Source organism: Hyla sarda, chromosome 9 (assembly GCF_029499605.1).
Source record: "Hyla sarda isolate aHylSar1 chromosome 9, aHylSar1.hap1, whole genome shotgun sequence".
NCBI lineage: Eukaryota > Metazoa > Chordata > Amphibia > Anura > Hylidae > Hyla > Hyla sarda.
In genome coordinates this window covers 57,337,346-57,357,829 of record NC_079197.1, presented here as the reverse complement: position 1 = coordinate 57,357,829, position 20,484 = coordinate 57,337,346, and the positions used below count along the sequence as shown (strand labels likewise).

At 41.1% G+C, this 20,484-nt stretch overlaps 1 protein-coding gene across 2 annotated transcripts in view; it reads left to right on the top strand.

The window, feature by feature from the left end:
• FRMPD3 (FERM and PDZ domain containing 3) overlaps positions 1-20,484 on the top strand; it is a 445,976-nt gene that overhangs the window by 5,774 nt on the left and 419,718 nt on the right. Inside the window, exon 2 of one of the 2 annotated variants that reach the window (XM_056539303.1) lies at positions 13,178-13,290. The exons of the other annotated variant lie outside the window; for it this stretch is intronic. The gene's annotated coding sequence lies outside the window, so the exon portion shown is untranslated. The remainder of the gene's footprint in view (positions 1-13,177; positions 13,291-20,484) is intronic. 2 annotated transcript variants of the gene reach the window in all.

Sequence of the window (20,484 nt, the reverse complement as noted above, 5' to 3'; positions counted from 1 at the left end):
ATGGCTGGACCTTACAGGCTGCCATACTAGGCAGACAGGAGGCCATCAACTGACCTCCTGCTGCCATGGCAACCAACAGGACCCCGCAATCGCACTGCAGGGTCACTGTTGGTGAACAGGGGAGCCCCATCCCCTGTCAATCCAATAGATGCCAGTCTCAGCAGCTGCAGCAGAACTCTGGCTGTGATTGACAGCCAGGTCAAGCCACCGATATCCTGCAGAGCAGGGCAGGAGATCACTAGGATGTATGCATGCATCCAGTTGTGCAAGCATGTCAGCAACTGGAATGTATGCATATGTCCTTGGGTGGGAAGGGGCTTAACTAGCAAAACATCTGTTTTAAATTCACTTTGTCATTAAGGGGTATAAAGTGCACAAGGTTGCAACATAACAAAATATGAAAAGGGTTTGAAAATTGTTTGAATGCAATGTCAGCTTGTGTTTTTGAGATGTATTGTTATGCCTGATAAAAATCCCAGTGGAGGACTAAAATGTGTTGCTTGATTGTCAATAAATAATTGAGAGTCTATCTGTTGTGATTTGACTCACTTTCATTATGCAGGATGCCGCGAAGACTATGGTTGTAATCCATAAGTGCCCCAAAGGTTCCAGTGGTTTGATTGGACTACTGTGTCCTGGTTGTTATTGGTTAGACTTAGCACAACTGAAGAGGGTTAGTTGTTACTTATCTCTGTTGATGTGTAACGGGTAAAAAAAAATGCATACAGTGTTGCACTAAGGAGATCCTTCTCTTTAATAATTGTTCAAGGGTATCTCTAAAGTAGGTCCTTATATGTTGTCAAAGGACACACATTTTTGCATCAAATTTTAGTCCTATGTTAAGTATGTCAAAGACATACTAAACTCAGGACTAAATTTGATGCAAAAATTTGTCTTGAATTTATATTCCAAGCCTCTACAGTCTCTTGGGGATTTGGAATTGCCTTTTCAATATTGACAATATGCTTTTTATTGGGTACTGGATTTAAGATTACTGGGGGGGGGATTTATTTAAGTTGTGTCGGGTTTGGCGTGCTTGCAACAAATTCATCAAGTGCAGATGGGCTTTTAGGGCTGGTAAGAGTTAGCCAGAGTCAGATAAACTTATGACGTTCGCACACAAAAGTAGCACGTGATAAATTCCCCCCACTGTGTCTTTTTTAATTATTTACTTAATGACTACACTTTTGTGTCCTGAAAAAAAAATGTATAGATTTGTGAAAATACATTTTCACTAGAATATGATATGTTTGGACTATTTAACCCCTTGGGGACGAAGCCCATTATAACCCTAAGGACGGGAGCATTTTTAGCATAGTTTTTTTCATGACATATTCTACTTTATGTTAATGGTAAATTTACGTCAATACTTGCATAATTACTTTGTGAAAAATTCCAAAATTTCTGGAAAAATTTTAAAATGTTGAATTTTTTTTAACTTCGAAGCACCCTGCTTGTAAGGAAAAGGGACATGTCAAAAAAAATTACATATTGATTCGCATATGGAATATGTCTACTTTATGTTTGCATCATAAAGTTGACATGTTTTAAGTTTTTGAAGACATCAGAGGGCTTCAAAGTATAATTAGCAACAAAAAATAGCAGCGTTGTAGTATAGCATACATTGAGACTACTGGTATATAAACCATATCTAAAACTCGCTGCGGGTCTATGAACCAATACTACAGTATAGCTCTGAAAATAAATTTTGTATACTTATCGAGAAACACTAGAGCCATGACTACTGATAAAACTAAAATAATTTTATTAATACTCTTTAAAATCACAAATATGACTACTAAATAGTGTCATTATACAAGGTCAATGATTGTAAACAGATAACCAATCCGAAAAGAAGGTGGTAAGACAGGTATGATTAGTATAACAGTGCTCATATATAGTGTGTAAACAGTAAGATCTACAGCAGCAGTAATGGGTGTCCAAAAATAATGTCCGATAGGACAAGAGAAGGGGTATATAACCTCTACTAATATAATGTCCAGCTACCCACTCAGGATAGCTGGAATAGACACTAACAGTGCATAAAAGTAGTAGCAGTAACAAAGCTGGTACTCACTTACCCATAATAGAGAACTGTCACCACCGCCCCAACGTACGTTTCGTCAGCCTGGACTTTCTCAAGGGGCACTGTCTAAGTCCATGTTACTCTCCCTTAAATACTCAGCCAAATGGCATTATTGCGCGCCGATCTGTCTGCTACGGCGCATGCGCCGGGCCGTGACCCGGATGGAAATCACAGCTCCCCACCGCGTCACAGCCGCCCCGCGCAGGTCACAATACGTAGTATCTAGACATGTGCGTTCGGCCCTCTGACGCCTGGAGAGACAGTGCCAGGATTTGGGCCAGGCGCATGCGCACCAGACGAGATCGGCGCTGACAGCTACAACATAAGGAAAATGGAAGGCCCTAAACTCTCACCAACTAGGATCCATATAAATCTGCTGCTGTAAGTCTCTATCAACATGTTTATAAAAATACAGTCCCTATATATTATAACAATAATATATATTGCACATGACAATAATTAATAACACATTTACATATATACAAAAAATTATCATATTTTATATCTTAAAACAGCAGTACAAAGAAGTGTTCAATATCCATAAAATAGTGTAAAATATAAGGTAAATTGCGTGAACGACCATAAACGCGTGTCTACACGCCACCGTGCGTTGTCCACGCAAAAATACTCATGTTCATAAATTTATTGTGATAGTCTCGCAATATTCCAACCATATGTGTTAAAAGAGTATTTAGGACCCTAAGGGATATATAATCTCAACAAAGAGGGTTAGTGAAACCCAAAATTAGTAATGTGAAAAATGTCTAAAGTGACAACCATGATAAAGACCACCTTAAGGGTGGATAGTTAGTGAGGGCTAGGACCTACCCTGTCCAGGATTTGGGACCCCAATGTGACAAACCAAAAATTGTAAAAAATGAAAAAAGTGAAGTGAAACTAGTGTGTGCAGAAAAATTATGATTTATTGCTATTAATATAAAATTATGATAATGAACATGGCTATATATAAGGTGTGAAGTACTAAAGTGATTGACTCATCGTTCATCCAAATATTACCATACAATATACATAATGTAGACTTCAGTATCAAGAAAGTGGACGCTGATCGCTTCCACTATCATATACAATATATGTATCCCATAAGCCAACTATCATGTCGACAACTAAATATCCTATTTTAATCTAGAGACATTATAATACATATCATATGGTAAGATCCATACAGAAGGAGAGAGCAGGCTTCATTGGAATCTCTCTGATTGCCGCTGTCAGAAGCGCAAGTAGAAAAAATATCAAACAGTTAAAACCTTCAGAAAGAAAGAGATAGCATTAAAATCAAGGCAAACGGTACAGTGAAATAATAGATTTTACAAGAAAGATGAGAAACTGAGCAGCTCATTAAGACCTTTCGGTGCCATGGTACCTAAGGTGACTATCCCCCTTACTTCCTTACTACTTTTCTTATAGTTACCTCCCCTAATATTCATATTGAGTCGCTCGATGCCTCTGATTTTTAGGGATGTTGGGTCACTTTGATGGTATTCCCTAAAATGTCTAGGGAGCGTTTTAAGGAGGGCGGTATCTTCTATTTCTTTGGCCGCCAGTATGTCTCATACGTGTTCTCTTGTTCTGACACATAATTCTCTGGACGTAAGTCCGATGTAAATTTTGGAGCAACGGCAAGTAGCATAATATATAACATATGTACTGCTGTACGAGACATACTGGCGGATATTAAAGTGACGCTGGCCATCCGCTGACCAAAAGTCAGTAGCTCGCTGAATGGTGCTGCATGCTCGGCATTGGCCGCAAGGGAAGCAACGTACGAAGAGAACACGTACGAGACATACTGGCGGCCAAAGAAATAGAAGATACCACCCTCCTTAAAACGCTCCCTAGACATTTTAGGGAATACCATCAAAGTGACCCAACATCCCTAAAAATCAGAGGCATCGAGCGACTCAATATGAATATTAGGGGAGGTAACTATAAGAAAATTCTGGCACAAAAGGAAGTAAGGTGGATAGTCACCTTAGGTACCATGGCGCCGAAAGGTCTTAATGAGCAGCTCAGTTTCTCACCTTTCTTGTAAAATCTATTATTTCACTGTACCGTTTGCCTTGATTTCAATGCTATCTCTTTCTTTCTGAAGGTTTTAACTGTTTGATATTTTTTCTACTTGCGCTTCTGACAGCGGCAATCAGAGAGATTCCAATGAAGCCTGCTCTCTCCTTCTGTATGGATCTTACCATATGATATGTATTATAATGTCTCTAGATTAATATAGGATATTTAGTTGTCGACATGACAGTTGGCTTATGGGATACATATATTGTATATGATAGTGGAAGCGATCAGCGTCCACTTTCTTGATACTGAAGTTTACATTATGTATATTGTATGGTAATATTTGGATGAACGATGAGTCAATCACTTTAGTACTTCACACCTTATATATAGCCTTGTTCATTATCATAATTTTATATTAATAGCAATAAATCATAATTTTTCTGCACACACTAGTTTCACTTCACTTTTTTCATTTTTTACAATTTTTGGTTTGTCACATTGGGGTCCCAAATCCTGGACAGGGTAGGTCCTAGCCCTCACTAACTATCCACCCTTAAGGTGGTCTTTATCATGGTTGTCACTTTAGACATTTTTCACATTACTAATTTTGGGTTTCACTAACCCTCTTTGTTGAGAGTATATATCCCTTAGGGTCCTAAATACTCTTTTAACACATATGGTTGGAATATTGCGAGACTATCACAATAAATTTTTGAACATGGGTATTTTTGCGTGGACACACACAACGCACGGTGGCGTGTAGACACGCGTTTATGGTCGTTCACCCAATTTACCTTATATTTTACACTATTTTATGGATATTGAACACTTCTTTGTACTACTGTTTTAAGATATAAAATATGATAATTTTTTGTATATATGTAAATGTGTTATTAATTATTGTCATGTGCAATATACATTATTGTTTTAATATATAGGGACTGTATTTTTATAAACATGTTGATAGAGACTTACAGCAGCAGATTTATATGGATCCTAGTTGGTGAGAGTTTAGGGCCTTCCATTTTCCTTATGTTGTAGCTGTCAGCGCCAATCTCGTCTGGTGCGCATGCACCGGGCCCGAATCCTGGTACTGTCTCTCCGGGCGTCAGAGGGCCGGACGCGCATGTCCGGATACTACGTATTGGTGACCTGCACGGGGCGGCTATGACGCGGCGGGGAACTGTGATTTCCATCCGGGTCACGGCCCTGCGCATGCGCCGTAGCAGGCAGATTGGTGCGCAATAACGCCATTTGGCTGAGTATTTAAGGGAGAGTAACATGGACTTAGACAGCGTCCCTTGAGAAAGTCCAGGCTGACGAAACGTATGTTGGGGCGGTGGTGACAGATCTCTATTATGGGTAAGTGAGTACCAGCTTTGTTAGTGCTACTACTTTTATGCACTGTTAGTGTCTATTCCAGCTAGTTTTATCAGTAGTCATGGCTCCAGGCTTCAAAGTATAGCAGCAATTTTCAAATTTTTCCCGAAAATTTCAAAATCAGTATTTTTCAGGGACCAGTTCAAAGTGAATTTGAGGGTCTTTTTGTTGGAAATTCCCTATAATGGACCCCATTATGCACCCCTCAAAGTATTCAAAATGACATTCAAAAAGTTTGATAACCCTTTAGGTGTTTCACAGGAATAGCAGCAAAATGGAGGTAAAAAGGCCCCCCAAAACTTGTAACTCATTTTCTCTCGAGTAAGTAAATACCTCATATGTGGATGTAAAGTGCTTTGTGGGTGCACTAGAGGGCTCAGAAAGGAAGGAGCGGCAATGGCATTTTGGAGAGCTAATTTTGCTGAAATGGTTTTTGGGGGGCATGTCGCATTTAGGAATCCCCCATGATGCCAGAACAGTAACAAAAAAAAAATGGCATTTCACAGATCTTAAATTTTTCATTTTTATGGACGACTGTTCAAAAAATCTTTCAGACACCTGTGGGGTGTAAATGTTTAAATGTTCACATTACCCCTTATTACATTCCGTGAGGGATGTAGTTTCCAAAATGGGGTCACATGTGGAGGGGGTCCATTGTTCTGGCACTATGGGGGCTTTGTAAACGTACATAGCCTTCAATTCCAGCCTAATTCTCTCTCAAAAAGCCCAATGGTGCTCCTTCTCTTCTGAGCATTGTAGTTCGCTCGCAGAGCACTTAACATCCACATATGGGGGTATGTTCTTACTCAGAAAAAATTTTGTTACAAATTTTGGGAGGCTTTTTTCCTATTACCCCTTGTGAAAATGAAAAATTTGGGGTAACACCAGCATTTCAGGGAAAAAAAATAAATTTTACATTTTCATGTCCAACTTTAACAATAATGAGCCGTGGGGTGTTAAGGCTCACTATACCCCTTGTTACATTCCGTGAGGGGTGTAGTTTCCAAAATGGGGTCACATGTGTTTTTTAGGCCTCAAATATAGATGATGCTCTCTCACTCCTGAGCCATGTAGTTCATCTGTAGAGCATTTTACATCCACGTATGGAGTATTTCTGTAGTCAGAAGAAATTGCGTTAGAGAATTTGGGGGTCTTTTTCTCCTTTTACCTCTTGTGAAAATGAAAAGTATAAGGCAACACCAGTGGTTGGTGTAAAAATAATTTATTTTTTTTTTACTAACATGCTGGTGTAGCCCCCAACTTTACATTTTCATAAAGGGTAAAAGGAGAAAAATCCCCCTAAAATTTGTAACACAATTTCTCCTGAGTAAGGAAATACCCCATATGTGGCCCTATACTGTTGCCTTGAAATACGACACGGCTCTGAAGTGAGAGAGCGCCATGCGCATTTGAGGCCTAAATGAGGAATTTGCAATAGGGGCGGACCCGTATACAAGGATGGGGCTTGTCTCCACCAAAACCCTACAGCAGTGTTTCCCAAACAGGGTGCCTCCAGCTGTTGCAAGACTCCCAGCCTGCCAGGACAGTCAATGGCTGTCCGGCAATACTGGGAGTTGTTGTTTTGCAACAGCTGGAGGCTCCGTTAAGGAAACACTGCTGTATGAGACGTTTTCCATTTTTATTAGGGGGGGGGATGTGTAAGGGGGGGTATATGTAGTGCTTTACTTTTTATTTTGTGTTAGTGTAGTGTAGTGTTTGTAGGGTACATTCACACTGTTGGGTTCAAAGTGAGTTTTCCGCTGGGAGTTTGAGTTGCGGTAAAAAATTTGCCGCAGCTCAAACTTGTAGAAGGAAACCCACTGTAAACCCACCCGTGTGAAAGTACCCTGTACATTCATATGGGGGGGGGGGGTGCCCCAAACCTTCAGCTGTGGCAAAACTACAACTCCCAGAATGCACTGATAGACCATACATGCTGGGATTTGTAGTTTTACAACAGCTGTAGGCACACTAGTGCCTATCACTGAGTTAAAGGGGTTATCCAGGAAAAAACTTTTTTTTATATATCAACTGGCTCCAGAAAGTTAAACATATTTGTAAATTACTTCTATAATTTTTTTTTAATCCTTTCAGTACTTATGAGCTTCAGAAGTTTATGTTGTTCTTTTCTGTCTAAGTAATCTCTGATTAAACGTGTCTCGGGAACCGCCCAGTTTAGAAGAGGTTTGCTTCTAAACTGGGTGTTTCCTAAGACACGTGTCATCGGAGACAGAAAAGAACAACCTTAACTTCAGAAGCTCATAAGTACTGAAAGGATTAAGATTTTTTAATAGAAGTAATTTACAAATCTGTTTAACTTTCTGGAACCAGTTGATATATAAAAAAAAAAGTTTTTTCCTGGAATACCCCTTTAAGAAACAGACTCTAGCTCAGTGATTCCAACCCGTGTGCCTCCAGCTGTTACAAAACTACAACTCCCAGCATGTACGGTCTGTCAGTGCATTCTGGGAGTTGTAGTTTTGCAACAGCTGGAGCCACACGGGTTGGAATCACTGAGTTAGGAAACAGACTATAGCTCAGTGTTTCCCAACCAGTGTGCCTACATCTGTTGCAAAACTACAATTCCCAGCATGGCCAGACAGTCAGGGATGCCGGGCGTGTAGTTCTGCAATATCTGGCCCTTCAGATGTTGCAGAACTACAACTTCCAGCATGCCTGGACAGTCTGGGCATGCTAGGAGCTGTAGTTATGCAACAACTGGGGAAGAACAGTTTGGAGATCGCTAAGTAGCCCTCCAGATGTTGCAAAACTACAACTCCAAGCATGCCCTGACTGTCCAGTCATGCTGGGGGTTGTAGTTCTGCAACATCTTAATGGACAGATATTGCAGAACTACACACCCAGCATCCCTGACCGTCTGGGCATGCTGGGAATTGTAGTTTTGCAACATCTGGAGGGCTACAGTTTGGAGACCACCATATAGTGGTCTCCAAGCTGCTCCACTTCAGATGTTGCAAAACTACAACTCCCAGCATGCCCAGACAGTCAGTGCATGCTGAATGTTGTGGTTTTGCAACATATGGAGAACTACAGTTTAGAGATCACTAGCCTTTGGATGTCTGGGCATGCTGGGAGTTGTAGTTTTGCAGCTTTTAGAAGGCCACAGTGAAGATCACTTACCGCGATCTTCACTGCAGCCTTCTCCACTGCCGCACTTTCTGGCCACCGCTCCAATGACTAACGGAAATACCCCCTGGGGGGATCTATGGGCTACTAGAGCAATATTAACAACCTTGGGGATGTAAGTCCCCTCAGGGAAACCCTGAATAAAGACCCTCCAGTCTAAAACTTAACTTTTATTCTTTTTACAACTAATAATTAAGGGTGCTCAATTACCACTAGGTGGCAGTGTGTGATTAAAATTACAATCCCTTATTTGTTATATTTCAGTTCTATGGCATCCTATGCATGGATGTAAGTGACCACGGAGCTGTGTTTGCAGTTCTTTGCTTTGATGCCGTCTACAGACTTAGCATCACACATCTCCATGGTCCATCCATATTCAAAAACAGGAATTGAGCTAAAATCTATTATCCTCTGACTCAACGTTTCGCCAGTAGGGACTGGCTTTTTCAAGAGTGTGAGGTACACTGAGTTATGGCACCTCTTGCTATTTATGCCCTCTCTACTGATTGCGCTAATTGCTCGGCGTTCTAATCCAATCACGCATCGTACTTCTTCTTACATCATGCGCATCACAGATTTGTTTCTAGCTCATTGACAGGTGTTGTTTCAGTATTGGCCAATAGTAATTATGTCTCTGCGCATGGCATCGGACTTAGTCTTACCGGCGTCTAATCCGCTTGTACAGAGGATCTGTCCTGCGCATGTGTTTTACTTTCTCCGGCATGTCAGTAATTCACTGCGCATGTCTTTTGACTTAGACTCTTTCATGATATCATCGCTCCACTGCGCAGATCTATTGACTTAGTTTTTCTTCTGATCTCATATGTGTCAACATACCGCGCATGTCTTTGGACTTCTTCCCGGGCACCGTCAGACTACCGTATTTTAGCAGTTAGTATGTTCTTCACTTGTCCTTGGACTTAGAATATTTCAAAGCTCTGTCTGACTAGTGTTGAGCGGCATAGGCCATATTCGAATTCGCGAATATTCGCAAATATATGGACGAATATTCGTCATATATTCGCGAATATTCGCATAGTCGTTATATTCTCAATATTCGCGTATGCGAAAATTAACATATGTGAATATTAGCATATACAAAATTAGCATATGCGAACATTCGCATATGCGAAAATTAACATATGCTAATTTTCGCATATGCGAATTTTCGCACGCCAGTCTCACACAGTAGTATTACAGCCTTCTTTACACCACACAAGCTGGAAGCAGAGAGGGGGTGATCACTGTGATGTGTACTGTGAAGAAAAAAAAACAAAAAAAAAAAACGAATATTCGTAATTACGAATATATAGCGCTATATTCGCGAAATTCGCAAATTCGCGAATATGCGATATTCGCGAATAATATTCGAATTGCGAATATTCGCGAGCAACACTATGTCTGACTGCCTTACTTTAGCTGTCGGTGTGTTCTTCAAGTGTTGCACTTACGGTTTAGTAGACTGACAATATCGCTGGGCAGCTTTGTGTGTTAACGGTCAGTGTATGCTTTACTTATCTTTGAGCCTGGAATATTTCCAGGCTCTTTCAAGCTGCCGTATTTTAGTTGTCAGTATGTGCTTGCAACAGGCGTAACTCAGTGTACCTCACACTCACCCAACTGACGAAGGGCCAATGGTTTTTAGTTTATCCTGGGCATAGCTAGTTGTGTTTCATGCAATTTCTTACAAAGCTTAATTTTTGGCATAATAGTTAGAGTTGAGATAGCATCTAAAAAGTTTGGTTCGCCGGGCTAGTAGAACTTTTCCTCAAAGCTTGATTCACAGTAAATAAGTTCTACAAAAACTGTCAATGCAGTAAACCTCAAAACTCAAGTATAGTATTGCCTAAGAGCTCTAAAGCCCTGTAAAACACTTAAAGTCCCCTAGAATTGTATTTCAGTAGTTTAAAAGTGGTTTTAAGGCTAAGTTAATGTCAAAGTTGTGGCAACATATAGTAACCCATTGTAACTGTACTTGCAGATTTTGTATGGTTTTTAATATTAAAATAAAGGTGCGAAAAGTACGGTATTCCTTTTTTATGGGCAGATGCCTGTTTAAAATGTACACAGAGGTATCGGAAAATACAATTACTTTTTCCAAGGGTTACAGAAAATCTCAGTTTTGGGAGTTGCAACAGAATTAGCATCCCAAAATGCTAAAGGAGGAATAGCTTTCGTATGAATAGCCAAAAAAGTATCCCTTTTTCAAGATCATCGCTTGAGTATGTGTAGGCCTGCCTGGTAGTACGAGCAGCAAGAGTGGAAGACTATGGTAGTTGTAGTAGCCAGGGGACAGTAGGAAGTGGTGGACTAATGGTATTTGTAATAACCAGCAGACAGCAGGATTGGTGGATCAGTTCTTGTTATAGCCAGGCTGCGATTGCCTAGTGATATTTGTAGCAAGGTCTTGCAGAAACGACACTGTGCCTGGTTCTCTGCATCTATTAAGATAGAAAATAATTTCCACATTGCAAAATACCGTAAAGAGATAAGTACACCAAATGTGCCCCTCCCCTAGAAGATTTTTTTCTTAAGCCTACAGATGTAGCAGAATCGCCGTCACCTGAGCTATAGCCATACCAGCAAGCCTACCTGAATGTTCTGGCTTTACCTTAGCATCACTCTTTATCACTGATATCGAAGTGATCAAACTCCTCTTCATCTTCCCCACCACTCCTCTAAGTATGTACTTCTGATGTGTGATCATGGGCTTCTTGCTTCAGCATTTCAACCATGATGCCTTACAATATCAGCACCCCAAAATTTACAGCGTTTTACGGTAGCTTTTTAACTGATTTCAGCCACATACTGTGGAAAAAATACACTCAAATTCCATGAAGAAATTGACCTTCAGTGGGGATTTTAAATCCAGTGCATTAATGTTACAAATTTCCAGCAAATTTTCTACATTGGCCTTAATAGGGAAAGTGAAAAACCTCAATATGTTCACAATAAAATGTATAATGTTATGTTCACACTATGAAGATTCTGAAGGGAGAAATTTTGCTTAGGAAATTCCAGTGCAGCAGCCTCTAATTTTTGTGCTGCACAGTACACACTGCTGAATTTTTACATTGAGACGCCACTGAAAGAACAAAAATGTTCATTCTTTTGGCAGAATTCGCTTAGATATGCATTGCTGTCTATGCACATGTCTATGCACATGTCCAAGCGGTCCTAGCCCCGTGTGATTTGGCAAGTGGAGATTCGTAGCGTGAACACAGACTTATTTTGGATTTTGCAGTGGAGTTTAACCCCTTGGGGACGGAGGGTTTTTCCATTTTTGCACTTTCGTTTTTTCCTCCTTACTTTTAAAAAAACATAGCCCTTTCAATTTTGCACCTAAAAATCCATATGATGGCTTATTTTTTGTCACCACCAATTCTACTTTGTAATGACATCAGTCATCTTACCAAAAATTTACGACAAAACGGAAAAAAAAATCATAGTGTAACAAAATTTTGTACATTTTGGGGGCTTCCGTTTCTACGCAGTAAATTTTTCGGTAAAAATGACATCTTATATTTATTCTGTAGGTCCATACAATTAAAATGATACCCTATTTATATCGGTTTGATTTTGTCCTACTTCTGGAAAAAATCATAACTACATGCAGGAAAATGTATATGTTTAAAATTGTCATCTTCTGACCCCTATAACTTTGATATTTTTCCGCGTATGGGGCGATATGAGGGCTTATTTTTTTTGTATTGATCAGACTTTTTGATTGCTTTTTATAAATTTTTTCACAACATAAAATACGCTATTTTGGACTTTGGAAATTTTTTGTGCATACGCCATTGACCGTGAAGTTTCATTAACGATATCTTTTTTAGAATTTAGACATTTCTGCACATGGCATCACATATGTTTATTTTTATTTACACTGGGTTTTTTTTTAAATGAGAAAAGGGGGGTGATTCAAACTTTTATTAGGGAAGGGGTTAAATGATCTTTATAAACTTTTTTTTTTCCACTTTTTTTTTTTTTTTGCAATGTTATAGCTCCCATAAGGGGCTATAACACTGCACACACAGATTTTTTACATAGATGAATGGTTTCTCAAAAGAAACCATTGATCAATGATTCTGCCGCTTGACTGCTCATGCCTGGATCTCAGGCACTGAGCAGTCATTCGGCAATTGGACAGTGAGTAGGTAGGTAGGGGACCCTCCGGCTGTCCTACAGCTGTTCATGATCCGCGGCAATCCTGAACAGCCCCCTTATAGAAAGGGAGTCGGCGAAGGCAGTACGGCGTGCGGGAGACCCCTATACCCTCCGTCCCCCCCTCCCTTACTTCGCTTCCTGACCTGTTGTGCTCTGCTAGCTGCCCCAGCTGCTCTCTCTCCAGATGGCACCTATTAAGTTTTACACTTATAATGTTAGAGGTTTTAAATCTCCCTGTAAGAGGTATGGTATCCTGACATTACTGAAAAAAGAGAACGTGTCTGTCCTGTTCTTGCAAGAAACACACTTCAAAGAAAGAAGGGCTCCTAAACTGCCTACTAACTATTTTTCTTTTTGGTCTCATAGCTGCAGTACCGACTCATCTTCTAGAGGAGTTTCAATCGCAATTCACAAAGAAGTGCCATTCGCTCTCGGTGAAAGCCATGATAGCGGTGATGGAAGGGCATTATTTCTTAAAGGTAAAGTGGGTTCCATGACATACACCTTTGCTTCGCTATATGCACCCAATACATGCCAAGTCCCATGGTTGCTGAAGACACTGGAGAAGCTGAGGGCTTTTGCCAAGGGGCCCATCGTTCTAGGGGCAGACCTTAACTTAGGACTAGACCCTACTAGGGACTCCTCCACTAAGAGGTCCTCGGTTTCACCACTGGCTTTATGCACTTTGAAAAATAAACTCCAGGAGCTAGGCCTCATAGACACACTTGGAGATCTCTCCACCTGAAAGATGTCACTTATACATTTTACTCCGAACCTCATAGATCTAATTACAAGATCGCATCCTATGCCATGAGAGTGTACTTCCCACATTGCTTGAATCCAATATTGGCACATGCAAGCTTTCTGACCATTTACCTGTACATTTGATCTTCTCTTTGTCCCATCTGCCCACTTGTGACTGTACATGGCGTCTCAATGCATCACTGCTGACTCATTTGACAACATCCTTTTTACTATTAACTTGACTCCTGATGTACCACTTCCGGTAGTCTGGGAAATGCATAAGGCGTACATTTGTGTACTGTTAATAGCCCTTGGCTCTAAAGTTAAACGAGATCGAAACAGAGTAGTTTCTGAACTCTCAGCTGCCATACCGGCTGTCCAGAAACACCAGTCTAGGTCACTGGAGACAGAACAGGAAAATGAGTTGTCCTTTTTAAGGGATCGCCTTAAAGATATCCTGAACAAGAAACATGCCGAAACCGTAATACGGTTTAAGCAGAAACTTTCATGCATGGTGACAAGGGTGGACGTCTCATGACAGCAATGGTCAGAAAGAAAAGAGAAAAAGCATTTTTCCCTTCGGTGGTAGATGGAGAAGGTAACAGACATATGGATATTGGTAAGATAGCGAAAGCTTTTATCACGTATTACCAATCCCTCTATAACCTCACTACTACTGATGACGACCACATGGTTAGACAACATGCAATCAGAGCTTTTCTAGATTCTATAACCCTGCCAATTGTCTCCGTTGAGAAAGATCAGGAGTTGCTAAGCCCTTGTACAGAGGAGGAAGTGCTCCATGTGCTTAATTCTTTCTCGATTGGGGAAAGCCCAGGCCCACGAGGGCCTTACCCTTTCCTATTACAGGAAATTCCAACAGGTCCTCCTTCCACACCTTTCTAAATGGGGCAATGCACTTTTAACAGGCTCCCTCTTGCCCCTGCTGGCACTGGAGGCACATATCACAATTCTTCCAAAGGAAGTGAAAGACCTGTCTTTATGCCCCAGCTGCAGACCGATCTCATTCCTTAATTTGGATGTGAAGATATGGGCAAAGGTATTTTCCATCTGCATGGGTAGCCTGCTACCCAGGCTTATACACCCAGATCAGACGGGTTTTGTGAAGGGGAGAGAGGTTAGACACAATGCTCTTTGGGTCATGCACGCTATACATTATGGTAATACCACGAACTGTCCACTACTCCTTCTAGGTACAGATAGATTCGATAGAGTAGCGTGGGATTACATGACATCGGTTCTTCGTAAGTTTGGTTTCACAGAACCTTACATATCAGCTATTTTGTCTTTATATGTCGTACCAAGTGCATGCATTCGTGTCAATGGCACAATTTCTTTTTTGTTCCACATACGCAACGGCACAAGGCAAGATTGCTCTCTCTCTCCCTACATATACATTCTAGTTATGAAATCCACATTGCAAAGGTTGAGGCAAGATGACATGATTAAGGGACCCTCTGTAGGGGGCCAAGAAAATTTTACAGCTGCCTTTGCAGATGAATTATGATTTTAATCACCAACCCTGTTGCAGCACTCACACAAATCCAATCTATATTGGACCTACGTGTATATGGGTCCTTATCAAACGTTAAAGGGTATTCCATGCCAAAAAATGTTTTTATATATCAACTGGCTCCGGAAAGTTAAACAGATTTGTAAATTACTTCTATTAAAAAATCTTAATCCTTCCAATAGTTATTAGCTTCTGAAGTGTAGTTGTTGTTTTCTGTCTAACTGCTCTCTGATGAATCACGTCCCGGGAGCTGTGCAGTTCCTATGGGGATATTCTCCCATCATGCACAGCTCCCGGGACGTGACATCCTCATTGAGCAGTTAGACAGAAAACTTCAGAAGCTAATATCTATTGGAAGGATTAAGATTTTTTAATAGAAGTAATTTACAAATCTGTTTAACTTTCCGGAGCCAGTTAATATATATAAAAAAAGATTTTGCCTGGAATACCCCTTTAAGGTTACCAACACAAAGTTGGAAATTCTTAACATATCCATCTCCCAGAGGTTCTAGCTGACCTGCAACAACACTCCCCATATTAGTGGCAATCCCATAGTATTACCTATTTGGGCATCTCCCTGCCATCTTCATTAGACCAATTGCTTACATTGAACTATGCCCCTCTTCTTCAAAAGATGAAAGCAAGACTCGCTGAATACAAACTACCTCTGCTATCCTGGTTGGGGAGGAAGAAAATTCTCCAAACATATATAGTCCCATTGATCCTGTGCCTCTTGTGGATGTTTCCGATAGCTTTGCGCTTTACGCTGAAGAGTACCTTCTTCAGTGGAGACAGCTATTCACCTCCTTATTGTGGGTCGCTCGCAAACCGCACCTACCACACTGTTTATTAGTATGCCATAAACTCCAAGGAGGCATAGGCATGCCTGACATCACGCAAATTTATAGAGCTATGCACATACATAGATGGATTGAGAGGGCCTCTCTCAATTATGCTCTAATTTAGCTTCCAGTACACATGCTCTTTGGCTCCCGACAGGAGACATCCTTGCCCAGATCACCAATCCGTTATTGAAAGGCACCTTAGTGGTTAAAAAGGCATATGACGGGGGACCGAAAATTGACATTAGGAGTTCCAAATGGATCTCTCCGCTATTTCCGATCTCTCTTATCCCACATGTCCTGTTTTCTAAATCTTCTTAAGCCACTGATATCTGGTCCAAATTGGACCATGTCCCTATTAAAACTCTATGTCCTTCAGGAGAACCACCAACCCCAAATGCCCTGTCTGATCTAGTACACAGTTTTCGTCCTAATATTCTCCACACACACACATTGCAAACTACAGTACTTGTAGGTCATTGCTTAAGTGTATGTCATTGAAAGAGCTGCACTTGACTTTAACTGAGATTGAGCATACCAGAACATTAAAACACTCCCATAGCTTTTCGCGATGCGTCAAGTTGCAGGAAAATAAGTTTAAACTGGTCTCCAGATGGTACAGGACACCTGAACTTCTGCATCACTGGGGTCTAGCACTGACTAGTGATTGTTGGAGGGGTTTTAATCAGGTTTGCTCCTTTTCACACATTTGGTGGTACTGCCCTATGATTACTAACTACTGGTTAGAAATTGGTAAACAACTCTCTGGTATTTTTACCCCACAATTGGTCCTCCTAGGATTAGCGCAGAAAGATTTTCCACTTAATGGCAAATCTTTACTGGCCCACTTACTAGCAGCAGCGAAATCCTTGATACATTTACATTGGCATAAACCTGAGCCCCCATCATTAAAAGAATGGATTAATAAAGTTACAGTGATTTGCAGACTAGAAGAACTATCTAGTTGGAGTAACCGCTCCTATGACGCATATTTAAAAATCTGGTTTCCTTAGCTATCCTATAAGGAAAACATATTGGGCCTCATTTACTAAGCTGAAACCAACCAGTTTTTGTTGGGTTACTCTGGCACAGAGTGTCTGCGCCAGTCTGCGCCTGGAAAATCTGACAAACCCAACATTGCACTGTGAAAAGCTGAAAAAGGAGCGTGGTCTGTCGCAAAGGGAGCGTGGCCGGTCCAAAAGGGGGCGTAGTTTCCCAACCTGACCGATTTACTATTGAATCCACAGAAAATCCTGTGGATAAATGACTGGAAATTTCCACCTAGAAAAAGCTGGTCAGAAATGTTTTCCCAAAAGTAAATAGAGAGGAATCCTGCAAGTCTGAAACAACATTTCCCACTAGTATAAACCTGACACTCTTAGTAAATGAGGCTCATTATGTCCATCTACCTCCTTAACCCAGACCGCATCATAACCAAGCCCAATCCCACCTCCCCACACCCCTCCCACCCTTATTCTACCTTCCCTCTTCCCTCCTCCTTCTTCCCCTTTCTTTATTCTAACTCTACACTACCTGTCTTTATTTACTCTCTCTCCCACTTTGCCATTCTTTACATCTTTATCTCACTAGTGCACCCTCATTTCATACTCACCATCTCTTCTTGTTTCTTCTCTTTCTAGTGTTCTCCTTTTCTTACTTGATCTGTCTTTCTCACTGATTCCTTCTCAGATATCTTCTTTATTAGAACAAAGTACCTGGATTAGGTACTCAGTAGTATAGAAGTTGACATGAGACAGGGCACAGTTAGAATTGTCCTTCTTCTTTGTTTTGCGACAATGTGTACTATGAATGCAATTCATTCTCTGTGACTCAGAGGCTCAACACTGATGGATTTATATGAAGACACTTCCATCTTTGCTACCCTTATGTCTGTGGAAGAATTGTTCATACAAGTTCTACCCTTCACTATGTTGCATGTTCATGTTTGTATGTATTGAACTAAAGAATTGATTAAAAAAAAATTTGAAAAAAGGCTTTATTCTATATCACAAATACAAGAGCAACGTTTCGGCTGCCTGTGCAGCCTTTTTCAAGCATGTCAAGTGACTCAGTTCAGTGGTTTAAATACAGCATTCAGTACAATTGGGTGTAAATACAGTGTAATCAGTGTAAATACAATAAATAAATGCAAAAACAACTAAAAGAAAATAAATAAAAGGTAAAAAATAAAAAACAAAATAAATAAAACAACAAAAAACTAATCAAAACGAATAATGGAATAAAATAAAATACAATAAAACTATAAAAAAAAACTATAATTTTTTTTTTTTTTAAAGCAGCCATTCTATCCCTCTATATACATCAATTTATTGCAAAATAATCAGTTGATAAGCATTTCAAGCTGCCGGTGCCATGTTAAAGATCACAGAGCGGCTGCACAGGTATCCCATATATTTACAATATTAATTACTATAGGTGTTTTGTGCACAATTTTTCAAACTTTGTTTTTAACTCACTTTGCACTTTATAATTAAAGGGGTATTCCAGGCAAAACCTTTTTTTATATATATCGACTGGCTCCGGAAAGTTAAACAGATTTGTAAATTACTTCTATTAAAAAATCTTAATCCTTCCAATAGTTATTAGCTTCTGAAGTTTTCTGTCTAACTGCTCAATGATGATGTCACGTCCCGGGAGCTGTGCATGATGGGAGAATATCCCCATAGGAACTACACAGCTCCCGGGACGTGAGTCATCAGAGAGCAGTTAGACAGAAAACAACAACTCAACTTCAGTTCAACTTTATATTGGAAGGATTAAGATTTTTTTAATAGAAGTAATTTACAAATCTGTTTAACTTTCCGGAGCCAGTTGATATATAAAAAAAGTTTTTGCCTGGAACACCCCTTTAAGCACTTTACTACATATATGTACTGTATTTTGATTATTTGCACATGTACATGTATTTTTATGAAAAGCAACAAAGGGAGGAAAAGCAACAAAGAAGGAAACTGTCAGGATCCGGACTAATAGCGGGAAGCGGTACAGTTGGTGGATCCTCTATGCCAGAGAGCGATTGGCGTGGACCGTACCGGAGGATCGGTTCTAAGCAGTTACTGGTTTTCACCAGAGCCGGCCGCAAAGCGGGATGGACTTGCTGTGGCGGTAACTACAGGTCGTATCCTCAGATAGCGGCTCAACCTCACTGGCAGCTGAGACAGGCGAAGTACAGAAGGGGCAGGCAGAGGCGTAGTCAGACGTTGCAAAGGTCAGGGCAGGCAGCATGGGTTCTCAGGCGGTAGTCGTTAGCAACACGATCGGCAACAGGCAAGGATATACACAAAACGCTTTCTCTAGGGCACTGAGGCAACAAAGATCCGGCAAGGGCAGGAAGGGGCAGGACACCTTTATAGAAGTGACAATGAACGGATTGGGCCAGGCACCAATCAATGGTGCACTGGCCCTTTAAATCTTAAACTGCCGGCGCACGTGCGCCCTATAGTGAAGGGACGCGCCCGCCGGGAGTCACGTGAGCGGGGAGCAGAGGCACGGGTAAGTGACGCTGGGACGCGGGACACGCGCGGGGACATCCCGCAGCGCGGACCACGTCCCCAACGGGAGCAGAGACGGAGTGTCCCCGGTCAGAGAATCCGACCGGGGCACCCCGCTGGGACAGACGTTGCCAGCGCTCCGGTCCAGGAACAGGGACCGGAGCGCTCAGCGTTACAGAAACTTTTGTCCTCATATCCTGTCCTTAATCCTGACCCCATACCCCCTCCTCATATTTAGACCCCAAATCCCCTCCTCATACTCCAACCTCATATCCTGTCTTCATATCCCGACCTCATATCCCATCCCCATATCCCGGCCTCCTATCCCAACCTCATATCCCGTCCTCATATCCCATTCCCATATCCCAACCTCACATTCCAACCTCATATCCTGTCCTCATATACCGACATCTTATCCCGTCCCTATATCCCATCCCTATATCCCGACCTTATATCTCGTCCTTATATCCTATCCTCATATCCCGACCTCATATCCCGACCTCATATCCCGAACTCATATCCCAACCTCATATCCCGTCCCTATATCACGCCCCCATATTCCATCCGCAAATCCCTACCTCATATCCCGTCCTCATATCCCATCCTCATATCCCAACCTCATATTCCGTCCTTATATCCAGACTTCATATCCCAAACTCATATTCCGTCCTCATATCTCTTCCCCATATATAATCCTCACTAATCCTCATATCCCGTCCTAAGGTAGGGCTGTGTTGTGGTAAAGATACTGTAAGGTGAAAATAAAAGGGCTGTGGCTTAAAGGGTGGGTGTGTTTTTGCAAGATGGGGCAGGGAATGTGTGGAGGGTGTGGCTTGCCAGCCGGATTCACCAGGAGATGCAGAGCGGAAGTTGTGGAGTAAAGTACCAGAAGTCCTATATACTTGCAAAGGACTTGAAACAAAAAACCCATCCTTCACATTAGGGTTTGGGGTTAATTTAACTATTATATATTTGACATATATGTAACATGTGACCAAGTATTATTGAAATATGTCCAGCCATACGGAAGTTATACTGGAA